Source organism: Panthera onca, chromosome A1 (assembly GCF_046562875.1).
Source record: "Panthera onca isolate mPanOnc1 chromosome A1, mPanOnc1 haplotype 2, whole genome shotgun sequence".
Taxonomy (NCBI): domain Eukaryota; kingdom Metazoa; phylum Chordata; class Mammalia; order Carnivora; family Felidae; genus Panthera; species Panthera onca.
In genome coordinates, this window is record NC_138339.1 from 116,846,010 (window position 1) to 116,863,626 (window position 17,617).

The 17,617-nt window shown below is 41.7% G+C and overlaps 1 long non-coding RNA gene across 3 annotated transcripts; it reads right to left on the bottom strand.

Moving 5' to 3' along the window:
• Positions 1-8,786: 8,786 nt before the first annotated feature.
• On the bottom strand, positions 8,787-16,598 carry LOC132681397 (uncharacterized). 3 transcript variants are annotated; one of them, XR_009611042.1, is made up of 5 exons: positions 16,498-16,598; positions 15,121-15,270; positions 10,846-10,960; positions 9,830-10,030; positions 8,787-9,180 (listed from the first exon to the last, which is right to left on the bottom strand). It is a non-coding gene; the product is annotated as an uncharacterized LOC132681397 (long non-coding RNA). The 3 variants fall into 3 exon arrangements; XR_009611041.1 differs by having other exon boundaries at positions 15,131-16,598; XR_009611040.1 differs by having other exon boundaries at positions 15,121-16,598.
• Positions 16,599-17,617: the final 1,019 nt, after the last annotated feature.

Here is a 17,617-nt window from a genome sequence, read left to right on the forward strand (position 1 = left end):
GATCTGAGGCCCAAGACGGACAGATGAAATGTGGTGGTCAAGATCACAGACCCCAAGTTTAAATCTGTGCCTACCTAATCTCAGACCCTACTACCCTGTCCTGCCCCATTTCTGATTGTAAAGAGTAAATATCCAATATGTGTATAAAAAACTATAAAGGTGCATGGAAGATTCCAGAACTCAACTGGAAATCACCTGAGATGGCTTCTGAATGCACATCTGGGCCCTGGTGACACCAGGAGCAGGCCCTGAAGAGGAGGGCATGCTGGTGGCAAGCAGGCCAGTCTCCTTGAAAAATGGGTTCACAGACGGGAACCCTCTTGCACTGTTGGTGGGAATGCAAAGTGGTGCAGCCGCTCTGGAAAACAGTGTGGAGGTTCCTCAAAAAATTAAAAACAGAGCTACCCTATGACCCAGCAATAGCACTGCTAGGAATTTACCCAAGGGATACAGGAGTGCTTATGCATAGGGGCATTTGTACCCCAATGTTTCTAGCAGCACTTTCAACAATAGCCAAATTATGGAAAGAGCCTAAATATCCATCCACTGACGAATGGATAAAGGAGATGTGGTTTGTATATACAATGGAATACTACTTGGCAATGAGAAAGAATGAAATCCTGCCATTTGCAGCAATGTAGATAGAACTGGACGGTATTATGTTAAGTGAAATAAGTCAGTCAGAAAAGGACAGATATCATATGTTTTCACTCATATATGGATCTTGAGAAACTTAACAGAGGACCATGGGGGAAGGGAAGGGGAAAAATTAGTTACAAACAGAGAGGGAGGGAGGCAAACCACAAGAGACTCTTAAATACAGAGAACAACTTGAGGGTGGATGTGGGGGTGGGGGAGAGGGGAAAGTGGCTGATGAGCATTGAGGAGGGCACCTGTTGGGAAGAGCGCCGGATGTTGTATGTAAGCCAGTTTGACAATAAATTATATTTAAAAAAAAGGAAAATGGGTTCTCAGTCTTACTTCTTTCTTAATATATACATTTAATACTTCATGAGAATTGTTTATGCACAGGAAGTTTGGGCACAAGTGCCAGGCAAATGGTTCATCACCATTTTTAAATTTGAATGCTTTCTGGAGTGCAGTTTATGTGTTTTCCTTGAGAAATACACATTGAACAGGGAAATGATGTTTTGCAGACATCTCTTACCCAGTGAGGCTGAGAAAATATAATTGAATTTCATCTTTTTTACTTTATTTGAGATCCCCTGCTTAATGAGCATTTCCAACTTCACTGTGATTTTTAGGTTCTGATTCTAGTTCTAGTACATGACAAGTAAGATCAGAGAGAATGTATTAAATTGGATTTGTAATTGCTCAACCATCTCAGTGGCTGTCTCTTGCAATTAGTTTTAATACTGTCAGTAATGAGGTTTGGGTCTGGGAATCTGTTTTACACTCTTGATTCTCTAGACTGGTGATGGTGGGGTCTTTCCTGTTGGCTGCCATGCCCTCCCTGCTCCCTGTGTATTCATACCATCTCCATGATGTGGAAAAGTTGGCCAGTGAGACGCCCTATTTCTAAGCCAAGGTGTGTAGGGGAACTCAGTAGGAGAGAACATTTCAGGAGATGAAAACAATGTTGTTGAGACCCGAATGTACTTGGCTCTGTGGATCCCCAATATATTGGCTGCATGTGACCTTGAGCAACATACCTAGACTCGCTCAGCCTCAATTTCCACTTCTGCGGAATGGGGTAGAATAGTACCTATCCCTTAGGGCTGTGAGGAGGATTAAATGAAATCATGCTGGCCACACAGTCAGCAATTGGTAGAGATAAGTTGCTACCATCATCGGCATTATTTTTACTTCAGGAACATGGAGATGTGAGTTTTTCAGGTCATCACTTAGGACAAAGATGCTGCCTTTTGCTTCTGCTGAGGTACCTGAAGGCCAGAGCCAACTGATGAGTCAGGTACTGAACCCAGCCACAAAAACCCAGAAGGGCAGAGAAGTTTCATTCCCACAGTAACTGAGGGAATGAAAACATGACTATAGGGGCAGATGCCCACTGTTGTGTGAATCATTCCATGGGGCAGTGGAAACAACAACCAGGAAGATTATCCTCTTTTCCATAGCCTGCAAATTGGTGTGTCCATCCCAATGTTTCCTGTGATGGTTTTGAACTTCCAGAAGGAACCTTTTCCTTTTTTCTGAAAGCAGACCAAGTATACATCATATATATAATGAATGCATAAATAAATAGTCCTTTGGGTACAGTGCCCAGCAAACAAGTGCTCAACCAATAAGACTATTGCCGATGAATTGGAACAGAAAAAAACATCTTAAGTTAATTACGAAGGTACTATGGACTGAATGATGTCTCCCCAAAATTAAGTATTAAAGCCCTAACCCCCCAGTGTGATATATTTAGAAATGTGGCCTTTGGGAAGTAATTAGATTGGGATGAGGCCATGAGAGTGAAGCCCTCGTGACTGGATTAGTGCCCCAATAAGAAGGAATCCCAGAGGGCATGCTCTGCCCTCCCCCCCACCTTGTGAAGAAGCAGGGAAAAGGCAGCCATCTGCAAGCCTGGAAGACGGCTCTCACCACCACCCATTGGTGCTGGCACTTTGATCTTGGGCTTCTAGCCTCCAGAACTATGAAGAATAATTTTCTGTTGCTTAAGCCACTCAGTCTATGGTGTTTTGTCATGGCCCCCTAAGCTAAAATAGGTGGGTTCTCTGCAGTCACTGATAATAGGTATAATCCCTACATGGTCCGAAGAGAGGAGACCTGGAGAAGGAGGCAGTGTGTGACCTGGAGAGGTGGTGGTTCCTGACCTCACCCTGCAACAGCCCAGGCCTAGGATAGGGGTAGAGGCCCTGGATTTTAAACATGTTGTCTAGTTTCTTTTGATGTGTGGCCATGTGTGAGTTACTGGTCAGGTGGAAAGCACCATCTGACTTTAGGGTGGAACGGACTCAGAGGGAAGACTCTGCCAATTGTGTGGCCTGAGTTGTGTCATCCACGTTTCCAGGAGACTTTTGTTTCATCTTGTAGGAGAGGGATACTAGTAATGTTAACGTTGGTTGGGGCCCACGCCTTCTAGGTACTGTGGAAGCATTGACTGCATTATCTCATTTAATTCTCACAGCAACTTTTATTTTTATAGTGAGGAAAATTGGGAGAGAGAGAGAGAAACTATATGCCTTGTTGAAAATCCCACAGCTGGTAAATGCCGAGTTAGACACAAAAGACAGGCTGATCCGATACTGGAGCTGCGGTTTCTGTGAGGGTTTGTTATGTTAATTTTCGAGGGCTGAGACTGGTTGCTGACATAAAGTAGTTGTTCACTAAATTACAGCGGTTATTTTTATCTCGGTTGAATTAGTATCAATTGTCTCCATTATTGTTATTTTAGACAGACCTGGGATTCAAGTTTGGGTTTCCTTATGGGCTGCCATGGATTGGTTATACGGCTCCCATCAAGATCAGTGTGTTTTCTAGGAAAACAGGTGCTTCTGCTCTTTCCCAGATTGAAACAAACTCTTGCAATAGGTCATAGAGTGGTCAATTAAGGCTTGTGGTTCTGGAATCAGAAGACTACCAGTTGCCGGTGAGTTCCTTGGGCCTGTTTCCTCATCTACAAAAGGTTTCCGTGATGGTTACTCTTCGATGTCAACTTGGCTGGGCTAAGGGGATGCCTGGATCACTGGTAAGCATTATTTCTGCTCACATCCGTGAAGGTGGCTTTGAAAGAGAGTAGCATTTGCATCCCTAGGCCGAGTAAAGAACACCCCCCCAATGCAGGTAGGCGTCATCCAGTCCACTGAGGGCCTGAATACAGTGAACAGGTGAAGAAAGGGCGAATTCAATCTCTGCTTGGGGAGCTGAGACATCCCTCTTCTCCTGCCTCGGACCCTGACACTCCTGCTTTTTGGACCTTCTTACTCAGACTGAGACTGATATCGGCCCTTCAGTTGTCAGTCCTTTGGATTGAGTTACACCACCAGCTTTTGGGGTCTCCGTCTTGTAAACGGCAGATGATGGGACCTCTCAGCTTCATCACCATGTGAGCCAATTCCTATAATAAATCTCAGTCTCTCTCTTTCTCTTTCTCCTTCTCCCTCTCTCTCTCTTCTCATATTGGTTCTGTTTCTCTGGAAACATAAAACTTAATAATGATTCTGCTCTAGGAAGATGGTTGAAGGAATTAAATAAGAAAATTAAATAAGACAATTCCTGTAAAACATCCAGAATGGTGCCTGATCTATTAAGCACTCAGTATGTAGTAAAGTTGTTTATCATTTTTCAGGAAAGTTCTTGGACCTCTTTGGCTGACCCTTTTACACAGATGAGAAAAATTTAGGCTTAAATCTATCCAAGCTTGCCTTTGATTTTTATTCTAGAATAGCAGAAAATCTGAAGCACTATGTATATGACCTTATATTTTGTAGCACATTTCCCTGAGTTGAGGCAGGATGGTGTCCAGGGAGGGCCAAAGCAGGCACCCTGCTCTCTTGCCAAGAGGGCTCTTTCCACCTCAAAAGTCTAATTAGGGCCTGTAGCTTCCCCAGCCAATCTACACTCCCTGTTGGGCTACGATTGAACCACATTCCCATTGTATTTGGGAATAATTGACTCCAAACACTACATGAAAGTCTCCTGTATGTAGGTATGTACAGGTATATACAGGTATACAGGTACCTCTCAAGTGAACAGAAATGTGCACCAAAGGTTAAAGCTGGAGGAGTCTATGAATTGAACCAGACAAGTAAGAGCTCAGAACCCATAGAGTATGAAGCTTGAGCTGCCATCATCTGGAGGGCTAGGCTTTGTGTCTTTAGCTTTTGTAACTCAAAACGTAAGTCTCCGTGTTCATCATTCATTAATTACAGCCACTGTTTATTGGGAATTTCCTGTGTGGAGACACGAGGCTAAGAGTGATGTATATACATCACTCTTTCTTCTAATCACTCTATGATTACTGTTCTCTCCCATGGGGAGACCAGGAAACAGAGGCCTCGTGACTAATCTATACTAGGTGGCACCTCAAAGGTATAGCAGAGCCAGAAATTGAGCCCATGAGCTGTTGGGCTCATACTTACAAAATGTGAATTATGGTTTTCTCAGAAAGTTTTCAAATTTAAGATTTTTAAAGTTTACTTTATTCTCACGTGGTATTTCTTATTACACACAAAGACCCTTTTCTCCCCTCTCTGGCAACATGCCTTGTGCTTATTGTGAAAGCTAATGAGTTGACTGGAGTCACCTGACAAAAATTTGCTGTATAGACAAGCCTTGCCCACACACAGCTCTTGCTTCCGGAGAGGGCTGTGCACGGTGCCAATATCTAAGAAGATATCATTTCTCTATGTGGACACACTAAGGGGAGAGCTGAGCAATCACCTGGAAAATGCAATCGATGCCAGCAGGCAATAAGAATAATTTAAACCAATAAACTCTTTCCCCTCAATTGCATGGTTTGGTGTAGGGTTTTCTTTTTCTTTTTGTTTTGTTTTCCAACGGCTGAGCTTTCCAAATAATTGTTCCATCTGTCCACTTCACTTTGCCTGAGTAATCACAGCCGGAGGGGAGTTAGAAGTCAAACGTCAGACATGCAGGGAAAAGTAATGCGTGGGAGGCTGTGGGAAGAGAGATCATTGTCTGTCCTCCTTCCCTGCAGCTGGGCCAGGGATCTGGCAGTAAATTACAAGCCCTGCTTGCCCCAGGGAGGAAGCTACAGTTTAGGAATGGGGGTTGGGGAGTGATTTGGGAGACCCCATTGTAGGGAGTGTCAGTACCAGGATCACGAATGCTTAGGGATTAAGGAGGCAGGTCGTAGCCCAGCCAACCCACGAGACAAAGAGCATGGGGACAGGAAATAAAAACCAGAGCACTCATAACAGCTTTTTGCTGTGCCATTTACTCTGTACTGTCCTTGGCTGGACACTGTTAGGGGCTTTATTATTTTTATCTTCCCAATAGCTGGGTTTCATAGATAAGAAACTGAGGCCTAGCGAGGTCAGGTAACTTGCCCAAGACCACACAGCTGTAAATAGCAGAACCAGGATTTGAACTAAACCTGTCTTCCTCTAGAGCTCTTCCTGTTAGTCGCTGCTCCTGGCCACTGTTAAACCAGAGTGCTCACCAGAGGTGAAAGCAGACTCTTGAAGAGGGCGAAGGTGAGCCCAGGTTATAGAAGCCTCATTACTATTCACTCTGTGTCATTTTACATGCTTTAGAAGTAAAAATGAATTAGATCCTCAGTTTACAAAGGCACAGAGAGGTTAAGCAACTCACTGTACCACAAAGCCAGTAAATAGTTTAGTGGAGGATTTGAACTTGGTTCTCTCGAAGCTGGTGAAAGTCTGTGCTGTGCAATGTTGGGCAGTCTCCTTTCTTTCATACTGTTAACTTCCAGATAAGGCAAATTCATGAATTTACTCTGTCTCTTATAAACTGTGTTCCAAATAAATAAATATAGGTTTGTAAAAACGTTATATGAAACAAGGTTAAACAGATTTCTAAAACGTAAGACTTCTTTCAGCTTCTAAACCACTAATGATGCCCATTGTAAATATCCAAGGCAGGGACGTGGTAAGAAGGATGCTCCCAAGTTATCTGACTATGGAACAGTTTTTCTCAGATAAAGGTCACCCAATATATCTAGCACGGATAAGATTTTAACTTCATTACCCTTGCCCTTCTGTAATGGGATGGAGGGTTTTAAAAATACTGGCACTGAAACTGTTGACCTCTGAATACCTGGACATTATGTCCCCCTAACTGCCACCCCAGGGAACTGGTGAGTCTGTCTTCATTGCTCTTCTGCTACCCCAGGACACCCCCTGCCCCCCACCAAGTTCAGTCTTAGATGCCCTTAGTGAACTATCTCCTTCTAGGTCCATTGATTCACATAGAGATCATTCTAGTTTGATAACATGTGACTAGGAAATAATGGCTTTGTTTATTTTTTTTAAGTTTATTTATTTTGAGAGAGAGAGAGAGAATACATGCATGAGGATTGGGGAGGGGCAGAGGGAGAGAGAGAATCCCAAGCAGGCTCCATGCTGTCAGAATGCAGCCCAATGTGGGGCTCAATCTCTCAAACCATGAGATCGTGACCTCAGCAGAAATCAAGAGTTGGATGCTTAACAGACTGAGCCACCCAGGCACTCCTAATGGCTTCATTTCTTAACCTATCTTGTTAAAGTGTTTTTGAAAAGGGAAAGTCAGTACAAAGAAATGCCTCTTAATGGTGGCATTCTACACATGAAGATCAGCTTTTCTTGGAGAATGTGTTGTTGCAGGACCCTTCTGGAACTAAAATACAGGCCACAGCCTGCCCTGACTGAAGGGAAAGCTAGCATGTGGATGAGTGTTCCAGGGTGTAATGTCAGAGGCACAAAAATGTATGGCTGGAATGTTCTGGTGGGTTGGGTGAGACTATGGAGGAACCGCACAATGAATTTTCAAGTTGATGTGTTAGAAAACTTGAGTTAGGCAGCCATGGTGCCATTTAAAATCAAGGAAAGAATTCTGTGGCATTTTATTTTGGAAATAGATCTTTTTGTATTCTCCTAAATTCTGTAATAGTAAAAAAAAAATCAGCATCTGATAACCTTAAAATGAAGTGAAGGTACGATTTGAACCAATGGGAAAGAGAAAGTACCACTACGATCGTATCTGCATGGGTCCTTCCACTGGTGCAGTTCTTTGGTTCTCTGACTAGAAGTTTCCATTGGCCCAGAACCTACCCCGTGGAGGTGTTGGGAGGACTCACTGCCTCACACTTTCATCCATTCACCTATTCGTTAGTTACCAAGTGCAGGCTACTAGTCTGGCACCGTGCTTGGTGCTAGGAACACAGTGGAGATAAAACAACAACAACAAAAAAACCTATCACTGCTCTCAACAGACCACAATATAACAGGAAAGATGGCTGTCAATAAAATTCATGCATCCTATTAAATCATATAGCTTTATCATGGAGCTAGGAGTCACAGCAGTGGCAGGTGATGGTGTCTAATGCCTATTTTAATACCTGGTAGGCATGAAAGCCTAACCTATACAAAACACCTCCCATTCTCCTCCTCCCATTCTCAGTTAGTGATAACTCCATTTTTCCAGTCACTTGGGCCAAAGATATCTTAGTGTCCCTCTTTGTCACTATCTTTCTTACGTACTCAACATGCAACACTCCTCACAGCCTTCACTGTTCCCATTCTGGTCTATTTCTCTGTGGATTATTGCTCTAGCCTCCTAACTGGCTGTGTTTCTGTTTTCACTCTTGTTTTGTATACAGCCAAAGTGACTTTTTAGCTTAAAACTCTCCAGTGAGTTTCATTTATTCAGAGTTACATGGTAAAAGTCCTTTCAATGTCCTGAGTATTTCAGCCCCATGTGATCTGCCCGCCAGCATGGCCTCTCTGTCCTTGCTGCCTGCTGCTCCCTCTGTGGTCATACAGTGTTTCCTTAATGTTTCCCCAACATACCAGGCACTTACCAATCTTAAGGATTTTGCAGAGGCTGTTCCCTCTCCCTGGAATGACCTTTCCTAGCTGTCCATCTCACTTCTCTTGGTCTTTGCTCAAATGTTACTTTGTTTGAGGGGACTCACCTTATATAACTAGTTTGTATATGAACTATACAAACTAGTAGATTTTGTCCTCCTTAAGCAGTGTCTTTCTGTTTTGCAGAACTTATCCCAACCTAACTATCCATCTATTTATTTACTTATTTATTTGCATAACTTTCCATCTCCTAGAATATCAGTTTCATGAGAAAAGCTACAGCCTTGAACATAGGTGGCTCTCAATAAATATTTGTTGAACACTTTATTAGGTGAATAAATGATGCAACAAATAGCATCACGTCAGCCCTAGAGCTTGGAGAAATGGCCCAATTCCAATGACATTCTGCTCACTTCATCTTTCCTGCCATAGTAATCGTCCTTCCTCTGATTTATGACTCACACATCTTCTTTGGCACCAGCATGTAGGAGACAGAAAGTAGAGTGTTCCCTGCACAGTGACATCTCCCTTAGCAGCTCCTCTCCCTGTCTATGCTCCAGAATCTAGTTCAGTGGGGTTGTTTCAGCAGGTGAGCTATGTTGTTGTGGGGCTATCCCTGTGTCCTGTTGTTTCAGGAGACACTTTCCAGCAGCCTGGGCTCCAGTGAGAGAAAAGGTCTTTCCTTGCACAGGAGCAGTGTGACCTAGAAGAACAAGCATGAGAGGGGAAAAATTTAGGTCATCAAAAACAGAATTGCAGGTGTTTCCTTTCTTATGCCCCTCTGCCATCTTTGTCCTTGGCATGTGTCTAGTTTTAAGAAAAATCAGAATTTACTATTTTGCCATTACTAATGAATGCTTTATTTACCAAAGGAACACTGAGATGCCTTTTAACCAGCATGCTCTGTCACACATGTTGGACAGAATTTGGGTTGTAGGAATACCATCTGCTTTTCACACAACATAGGCATCTACTGGAGAAGACGTGAGGTGGAAAGCCTGAGTTCAGGCTCATCAGACCTGATTTCTGATTATAGCTTTGCCACACTTGGCCATTTGACCTTGGCAAGACTTTCACCTCCCCGTGCTTTAATTTCTTGACGTGTAATCACTTAACACATGGGGCTATAGTAGGGACTATGTGAGCTGTGCTTCTGTTGGGCCAGTCACAAAGCAGAGCCCCACAGTAGTCACTGCAGACTAGAGAACATGTGTCATGTGTAAAGGGAATTCAGCGGTCATGTTTTTCCATTTCTGTATGCATGTTCCTGCTACATGTGTATGCCTCAATGGGTATATACATCAGGCAGAATTGTCACTTTGGTACAAGAAGCCGATATTGGGCATGCTTACCTGCTGTGCTCTGGGCAGCTGCCAGGGGCTGCCCTAGGATCCTGGAACACATTCAACTGTCCTTCCCTTGCAGTATTTTCCATGCCCGCAAATTCCAAGTTTTCGCTTTCTGTTTCTGTTTGCTGTCAGAGCATTATTTTAGCTATTAGCTTAGCAGGTTCTAATTGCATCTGCTTTTTTCCATAGCAAGGAAAGAATGTCCTGAAAGCGGGGCAGGGGGGGAGGGGTGAGGGGTGGTGGTGGACAAGGTTAGTAGGTAAGGCTGCCCAGATGTCCTTTCTTCCCATTTTGATGTGACGCTGTTTGATTTCCCTGTTAGCAAATGTGCTTGTTGCCTCCCATCTTCCCAACTTTTTGATCATTTTGTTCCTTCAGCAAGAAAAAAAAAAAAAAACAACAAAATTTCATTTGCCATAGAGATTAATTGAATTTATGGCAACTGTCACAAAATAAAATAAAAACGTCACAAATAAGGATATAGAGAATCCTAGGATTTGGTTACCTGTGAAGTTTTGAAAAATTCCTCAAGGCATTTATTTGCAAATTGGACTCCATCTGCATGTTTCATAAGCATAATACAAATGTATTATTTATCAGGTGGTCTAGGCATGCCTTTTGAGATGAATGGTTGCAAATTCAACCTTCATTTAAAAATCTTCATTGTAAATCCATCCACCCCCTCCCCCAACTTGTAGGGAAACTGGGCTTTTCAATTCTGCTTTTCCTAATCTATTCAAAATACTCAAGGCTCTACTCGATGAGTGATCTTTCTTAGCATTGCAGCCATGTGGATTTGAAGAGAATGGTGTCCAGTATATAAAATTACAAAATAATTTTCAATGTCAAAACTGCCTACTCCCTTTGGGCAACACTCTATTTGCTCTTTCCATCACAGCAATACTAGCCCAAAGATGGTCTTGCAAGCCTTGAAGCAGAAGTATGATCTCATACCCAGGCGGTTTCATTTGTCAATGAGTCAAGGCTCAGGAGTCTCCTGCCTTGAAAATTTGTCTAACCTTTATGTACAGGGCTGAGAAGAAATCCAGTTTGAGCTGCTCCTGGTTGCTGTTGGTCTCAGACCCTCAGAGAAAACCACTCCTGCCAGATCCAAGGCAATTGATTGGTCAATAACTGGCACAGGAGAAAACAAGATTAAATGAACAAGGATTGTTTGGCTCTTTGCCACTTGTGCTTTATAATTCACCATCCAGTTTAAGGGAAGCAGTGCAGTAAATATGACACCTCTTTTTTAATATGTTGCCCTCTTTTGGGAAGTGTAATTATAGACAGAAAATGCTGGGAATGGAGGAGTATTTGCTAAAGCATCTATCAAGTCTTCTTTTTTGCAAGATATTTTTCTTCAGGATGCTAGAAGACACTTTCATCCTTGTAGGGCCACATGAGGTTCCCTGTGTTCTAGGGGGTGTGACACTGGTTCATTGACAAAGTACTGGCCCTATATTCCAGCTCCCTTCTGCTTGCTTATCATATCATGTGTCTGAGCGCTGGTTTAGATCCTGTGGGAACAACTTCCTCTATGGCAGTAAAGGGCTGCTTCTGCCTCTATTCTAATCCAATTAAATAATCACTTCCTAATCTTTTAATAGGTGCCAAGAGGTGTTTTAAGTTCTAAAGGTGAAAGCATAAATAAAGCACAGGTATTGCCCTTGAAGAATTCAGAGTCTATAAACAGAGGTGTAAATAAAGAATTGTAACACAGTGCTATCCGTGCTTTCATGCTTGACATTTTGGCTAATGGTTGAAAGTGGTGAGCTAGAAGATGAGTAAAATGGATTGTTCTGAACTGATTTACCTCTTAAAATCTAAAAATGACTGCTTTTTATTGTGGCAGAAATAGAAATTGTGTAATTATGCAGCGGTAACATCCTCTTTCCCATTTGTATATGGAGGATTGGATTCAGCTGTAACTGAAGAAAGAGTATCTCTCACAAATCAAGTTGTGTTTTGTTTGGTTTGGTTTGTTTGTTTCTGCTGGGAAAAGTCAGAGACTGACAACTGCTATGCCAGTTCAGTGGCTTGAAGACCAGGGTCAAGGTCTCTGTGATCTTGTCATTTGAATGCCAGAAGGCTGCAATAGCTCCAGTCATCACACATGACTTCAGAAAGGAAAGGGTGGAGCAGTGGTAAATGGGAGAAAAGCAGCACGTGTATTATGGATTCATACATGTTTCCACGTACTCCTAGGAGAAGAAGATAAGAGTCATATGGACAAGTCTAGTTGCAAGGGAGTCTGAGGTTATAGGTGTTTTTGTTTGCTTTTGTTGTTGAAACAGGGGAATCTGTCAATACCTAGAAGGAATAGATGGATATGACATAAGCAACTAGGTGTCCCTGGCACACCACTTTGCCATAAGTACAAAGTAAAGATTAAAAAAAAAAAATGGAAGAGAGAATGATAAACTATCTGAGGAGATAGAGTCTACTACTGGAAGTGAGTTTTGGTATAGAAACAATAATCCTATTGGAAGCCAGAGCTATATCATAAATGGTTTTGATTGTGCACATAATTTTAAAGTTAGTTTCATATAAGTAAAGATTCTTCTCACCTGCCTAGTGTGATAGGATGAGAATCAAAATACTCCTGTCTCTAGAAATAGTCTTGTATGGTGACTTAAATTTCTATGGAATTCTGTAAGAATTTTTGAAAGAATCTCTTAGAGTGCCGTTCATTATAAATAATAAAATAGTGACTTTTGGCTTAGAAGAGTTGGTTTCATTGGCAGTTGGGTTTTCTGCCTTTTTCAGAAAACATGAGAGAGTGATATGCAATATAGACACAACTGAAGTCACAGGAATGATAGGCTGCCACAGTGGAAGGCAGGAACCTTCTAGGCCAATGAGTGTTTTGATTGGATGGACACCGTAGCTGGCAAAATAATTCTGAAAGCACCTGATGAAAGGGCAAAGAGTTATGAAATATAAACATAGCCTGGTGCAGTTCCTTTTGTTTTTCCTCACTAATGAGTGACTGTATGGAACAAAATATCCAATGGTTAAAAGAAAAAAAGTGGAGAGAACAGATAAACCTGGTCCAAATATCAGTTCGGTGCTCAGTGAAGATCTACTGAAGTAGATCCTTGAACCTAGAGAAGCACTTTAAAGAATGTTACTTTAGTTTATTGGACTTCTGCTTCTGACCAAGATGGAATAATAGGGACTGTGACAAATAAACCCTAGAATAAGATAGGTGAAGCAGTGACTTTTGAGACATTTTGGTTATCAGACAATAAAGGACAGTGGTCTCTCAGGAAAAACAAAACAAAACACACACACACACACACACACACACACACACACACACACACACACATATATCCCACAATTGCCCCCAGCTTACTGCCTTAAGGGAATTCCCAGGCTATGGCACAGAGGAGAGGAACTCAGGCAGATCCCAGAATATTCTCTGAATTGAAGAGGTGGAACATAGAGTCAGACCAAGGAAGCTATAGTTTGCAGGGCAAGGAACTGAAAAGAAGAGATATGCACAGAAAGAGAACTCCAGAAATGTTGGGAGGCTCCACATCAAGTACTCAGCAGAGTACTGATCAGTGTATACATATGAAGAAACTATAGGAGCCATCCAAGAGGGTTAAATTGAACAGTACCCAGTGCCTATACAGGGCTAGGAATAGCGCCTGTTCCCATCTGCCAAAATGAAACCTCATAATTCAAAATCAAACCTGTCAAAATGACATGCTATGAAGTACTCATAAAGGTGTGGCCTCAGTAGTGAGAATAATTGGCTTTAGAGTAAAGTGAGCTCTGGTGCTGCCTAATAAATCTTAAAATCAAGACCTAAAAAGATCACACTGTTTCCAACTTAATTACTTCCCAGGAGAAAGATAAAAAAAATATTTATAGGAAAACAAAAATATATTACACATGACAAGGTAAAATTCACAGTGTCTGTCATCCAATAAAAAATTACCAGGAAGGCAAAGGAAAAGGAGAATATAATCTATAATGAGGAGAAGGATTAGTTGAAATCCAGAACTGACACAGATGTTAGAATTAGCAGGCAAGGACTTTAACAGTCATTATAACTCTGTTACATGCATTCAAAAATTAAGTTGAAACATGGAAGAAATAAAAGACTGCTCACAACCAGAGATAAAGGAAAAATTTAAAGCAGCCAGAAGAAAAGAGATGTATACAGAAGAAAAAAAAAAAATTAACAGCAGATACCTTGAAAACAATGAGGCTTCATCTTTAAAGTACTGAAGGACAAAACTTTGTCAACTTACAATTCTATACCCAGTGAAAATAGGCTGTAAAAAAATTTTCAGACATACAAAAGCTCAAAGAATTATATCCAGAAGACATGCATTGTAAGAAGTATTAAAAGAATTTTTCAGTCAGAAGGAAAATGATACAGGTGGAAATACAGATTTACCGAAAGATATTTAGGGCACCAGAAGTGGTAACCATATGGTAAAAGTGAAAGCTTTTTTATGATTTTTGAAATCACTTTAAAAGATAATTGGCTATTTGAACAAAATAATTTAAAAAGTGTGAGGATTGTAACACATAAAAGTAAATGGTGGAAGATTATATCATGGAAATGGGAGAGGAGAAATGGAAATATACTATTTAAGGTTTTGTACTATGTATGAAGTAGTATAAAATCACTAAAAGGCAAGCTGATAATTTAAGTATACTATGAAGTCTGTAGCAAACATTAAAATAAGAAAACTAAGAAGTGTAGCTCAATACTAATTAGATTAAATAACATCATGAAAATATCCAGCAAACCAAAAGAAGGCAGTAGAAGTGGAGAAAGAAAACATGAGGTGCCCGTGTGGCTCAGTTGGTTAAGTGTCCGACTTCAGCTCAGGTCACCATCTCACAGTTAGTGAGTTTGAGCCCTGTGTCATGCTCTGTGCTGACAGAATGGAGCCTAGAGCCTGCTTTGGATACTGTGTCTCCCTCTTTCTCTGTCCCTCCCCTGCTCACACTCTGTTTCTCTTTATCTCTCTCAAAAATAAAATAGAACATTAAAAAAAGAAGAAGAAACCAAAACTCAGAAAAAAAAATAGAAAACAAGATAATAGATTTTAACCTATGTCAGTAAGCACAATAACTGTTAATGTTATAAAGACTCCAATAGAAAGGCAGAGATTCTCAAATTGGATTAAAAAAAAACAACGCAGAAGTAGATGCTGGCCACAGGAAACACACTTTAGCTATAAAGACACAAATAGGTTGACAAGATAGGATGCCCCGGGTGAGAATTAACAACAGTATTCTTATTTTCTCAGTATCTAACATACAAATATTTACATTAGTCTTCTTGATGATGTTTGACACCTGTATTTCCTTTGTTTTGTTAGAGTGAGGCTTCCAGTGAGGCATATTGCAGCATTATTACTTCTTTGAGAGTGTAAAACTCCTTTTCTTTATTCAGCAAATGAATTCTGACACTGCAGGATCAAGAAAGCAATAAAGAATGAGTAGCTGCACTGTGTCGCTGACAGCCCAAGATTTCCTCACTCAGGTATCAAATCACCTCCATAGGTCTCTATTGTTGCTACTTTCCTATTAATCAAAGTAGCCACTTTCTTCAGGTTACTTTATCTTTCTTCTATCAGATGGACTGTTGAAACAGTGAGTTTAGGCAGTTAACAGTTTGCTTCACTGTCTTTTGAATTCAGCCAGTGAATTAAATAGAGCAGAATCAAGTCAATGATGATTTTACTATAATATCTCTAATGGTTGATTCACTTTGGTGCAAAGGAAAGCAAAAGTTTGATTTAAAAGTCTGACCTATTTATTTTTGCTGCTTGCTCCTATTTTTCATGAGCTCACTGTCAAGCTGGGGACATAGAAGTAACCGGTATTTATTAAACACAGTAGGAATTGTTAAATTCGAGCAATATACAAGATGTTAAGGGAGGGAGTGAGAAAGTGAAAGTCTCTCTTTTATTACTTCAAGTATGGAATCCTCTTGTTTGTAACTGTCTCTGGTGCAGCTGTGTCTCTTTTTGAAATCTGGCATCTTCAATAGAAAGATTTTCACACCAAGTTTGGGCTGGTATTTTATCAAGATACCCATTCATCATGAGTGCCTGCCTGAAGTTCTCCTGCTATCATAACAACACACTCAGAGAGAATGGCATAATTATAGGCTCCTTCTAAGTAGTTGAATATACATCTATAGCCCTATAGCATAGTCAATTTCAAAACACATTCTTCTCAGAGGAAATTTCTCTGGGCAAGGATCACCTCTCTCTCTCCCTCTCTCTGCAGAGAGGAGCACATTGCTGATGCCAAGTCCATGAAAACAACTCTTTCCAGTGGCCTCCCAATCAATAAGGAGCTTTATTTGCTGCGTGTCACACCCTCTGTTCATTGTATTCACACAGCCGAGCTGGCACAGATGAGGTGGCACAAAGGCCAGCCTCGACTCTGAAGGGCCCTGCTGGGGCAGTACAAGGAGAAGAGCCTGTGCTGGGCATAGAAGCTCTGGGATCAGGCTCCCGAGGTGCCGTGATCTCACTGCATGGCCGTGCCTGCTCTGTGCCTCAGTGTCCTCTGCTTTCAAATGAGGCAATTGGACCAAATGATCTCCAAGGTCTAATCAGATTCAGAGATCAGCTATTACACATGATGCTAGGAAGAGGACAGGTGTATGCCTTCAGTGGGCTGACCTCCTGGCTTTTCAGTAGATGAGACTCAGGACCTTCCTGAGCCATAGTTGTAGGGAGACAGGAATGAGCATCTTCCAAGATGTATAGCCACTGTATCTGCTTCAGCCTCCTGGTAGAGAATGTTGCTTATTGACACTGTTACCATAGCAACTGGAATGTCATTTGGCACTGGGGTTTAGGGAAGCTGTCAAGGTCTGTAATTTAAGAGAAACAAATTTTCCTTCCTCACTGTCTCTGCTTAATTCTCTCTGCCATCCACTTTAGCAATCAGATACCCTTCCCTAAAGAGCATTCATTAAATCTAGACAGACATCTCACCAAACCATTACCATGAGAGGTAGCTTGGAGGTAAAAGGAAATCTGGTATAAGAATTAGAATTGTCACCTTTGAGTCCTAAGTCTGCAGACACTGTGTTGTGAGTTCTTTCTCACCTTGAAACTTTGCTTCCTGATCGGCCACATGGTAAAGATGGACTGTGTATTCTCCAAGATGTCTTTCAGCCCAAATCGTCAAGCCAGAGGTTTGCAAACCAGTGGCACAAAGACCATATTTAGCCTGCAGATGTAATGTGTTTGCCCTATGGTGTATGAGCCACACAGTGCTCTTATTTGAATTGATTGGCACCATTTAAAAATTGGGAGTTTTCACATAATAATCCTGATTTCTGGCTTATCGTGGAAAACACACAGCCAATTCGATAGCACTGGGCTAGACTCCTCCTTGGCATCTTTCAGCTGGATCTAGTAGCTACCGCCCCCATAGGCCTGTGTCCTCCAGGGTCCACCATCCCCCGCTTCCACAGCCGATCATGGACGCAGATCAAGTGTCTGTTCCTCTGGGTGTCCCACTCCTGGCCGGATTGTCACAAGAACATTTGAGTTTGGCGTTTGAGTTTCCACCTGCTGTTTGGCACTTTTAGGACAGAGATGGCATAGCCCAAACTCTCTTTACACCATTGATGGCATCATTTAGCACTGATCTTGGTGGAACAGAAACTGGGTCCAATCCAAGACTGCCCTGGACAAGAAAACTGACAAAAGCTTAGGCTGCCTTGATTTCTCATACTAATTAATTGAGCTCTGATCAACCGAGCTCACAGCCCCAGGCAACCTATCCAGG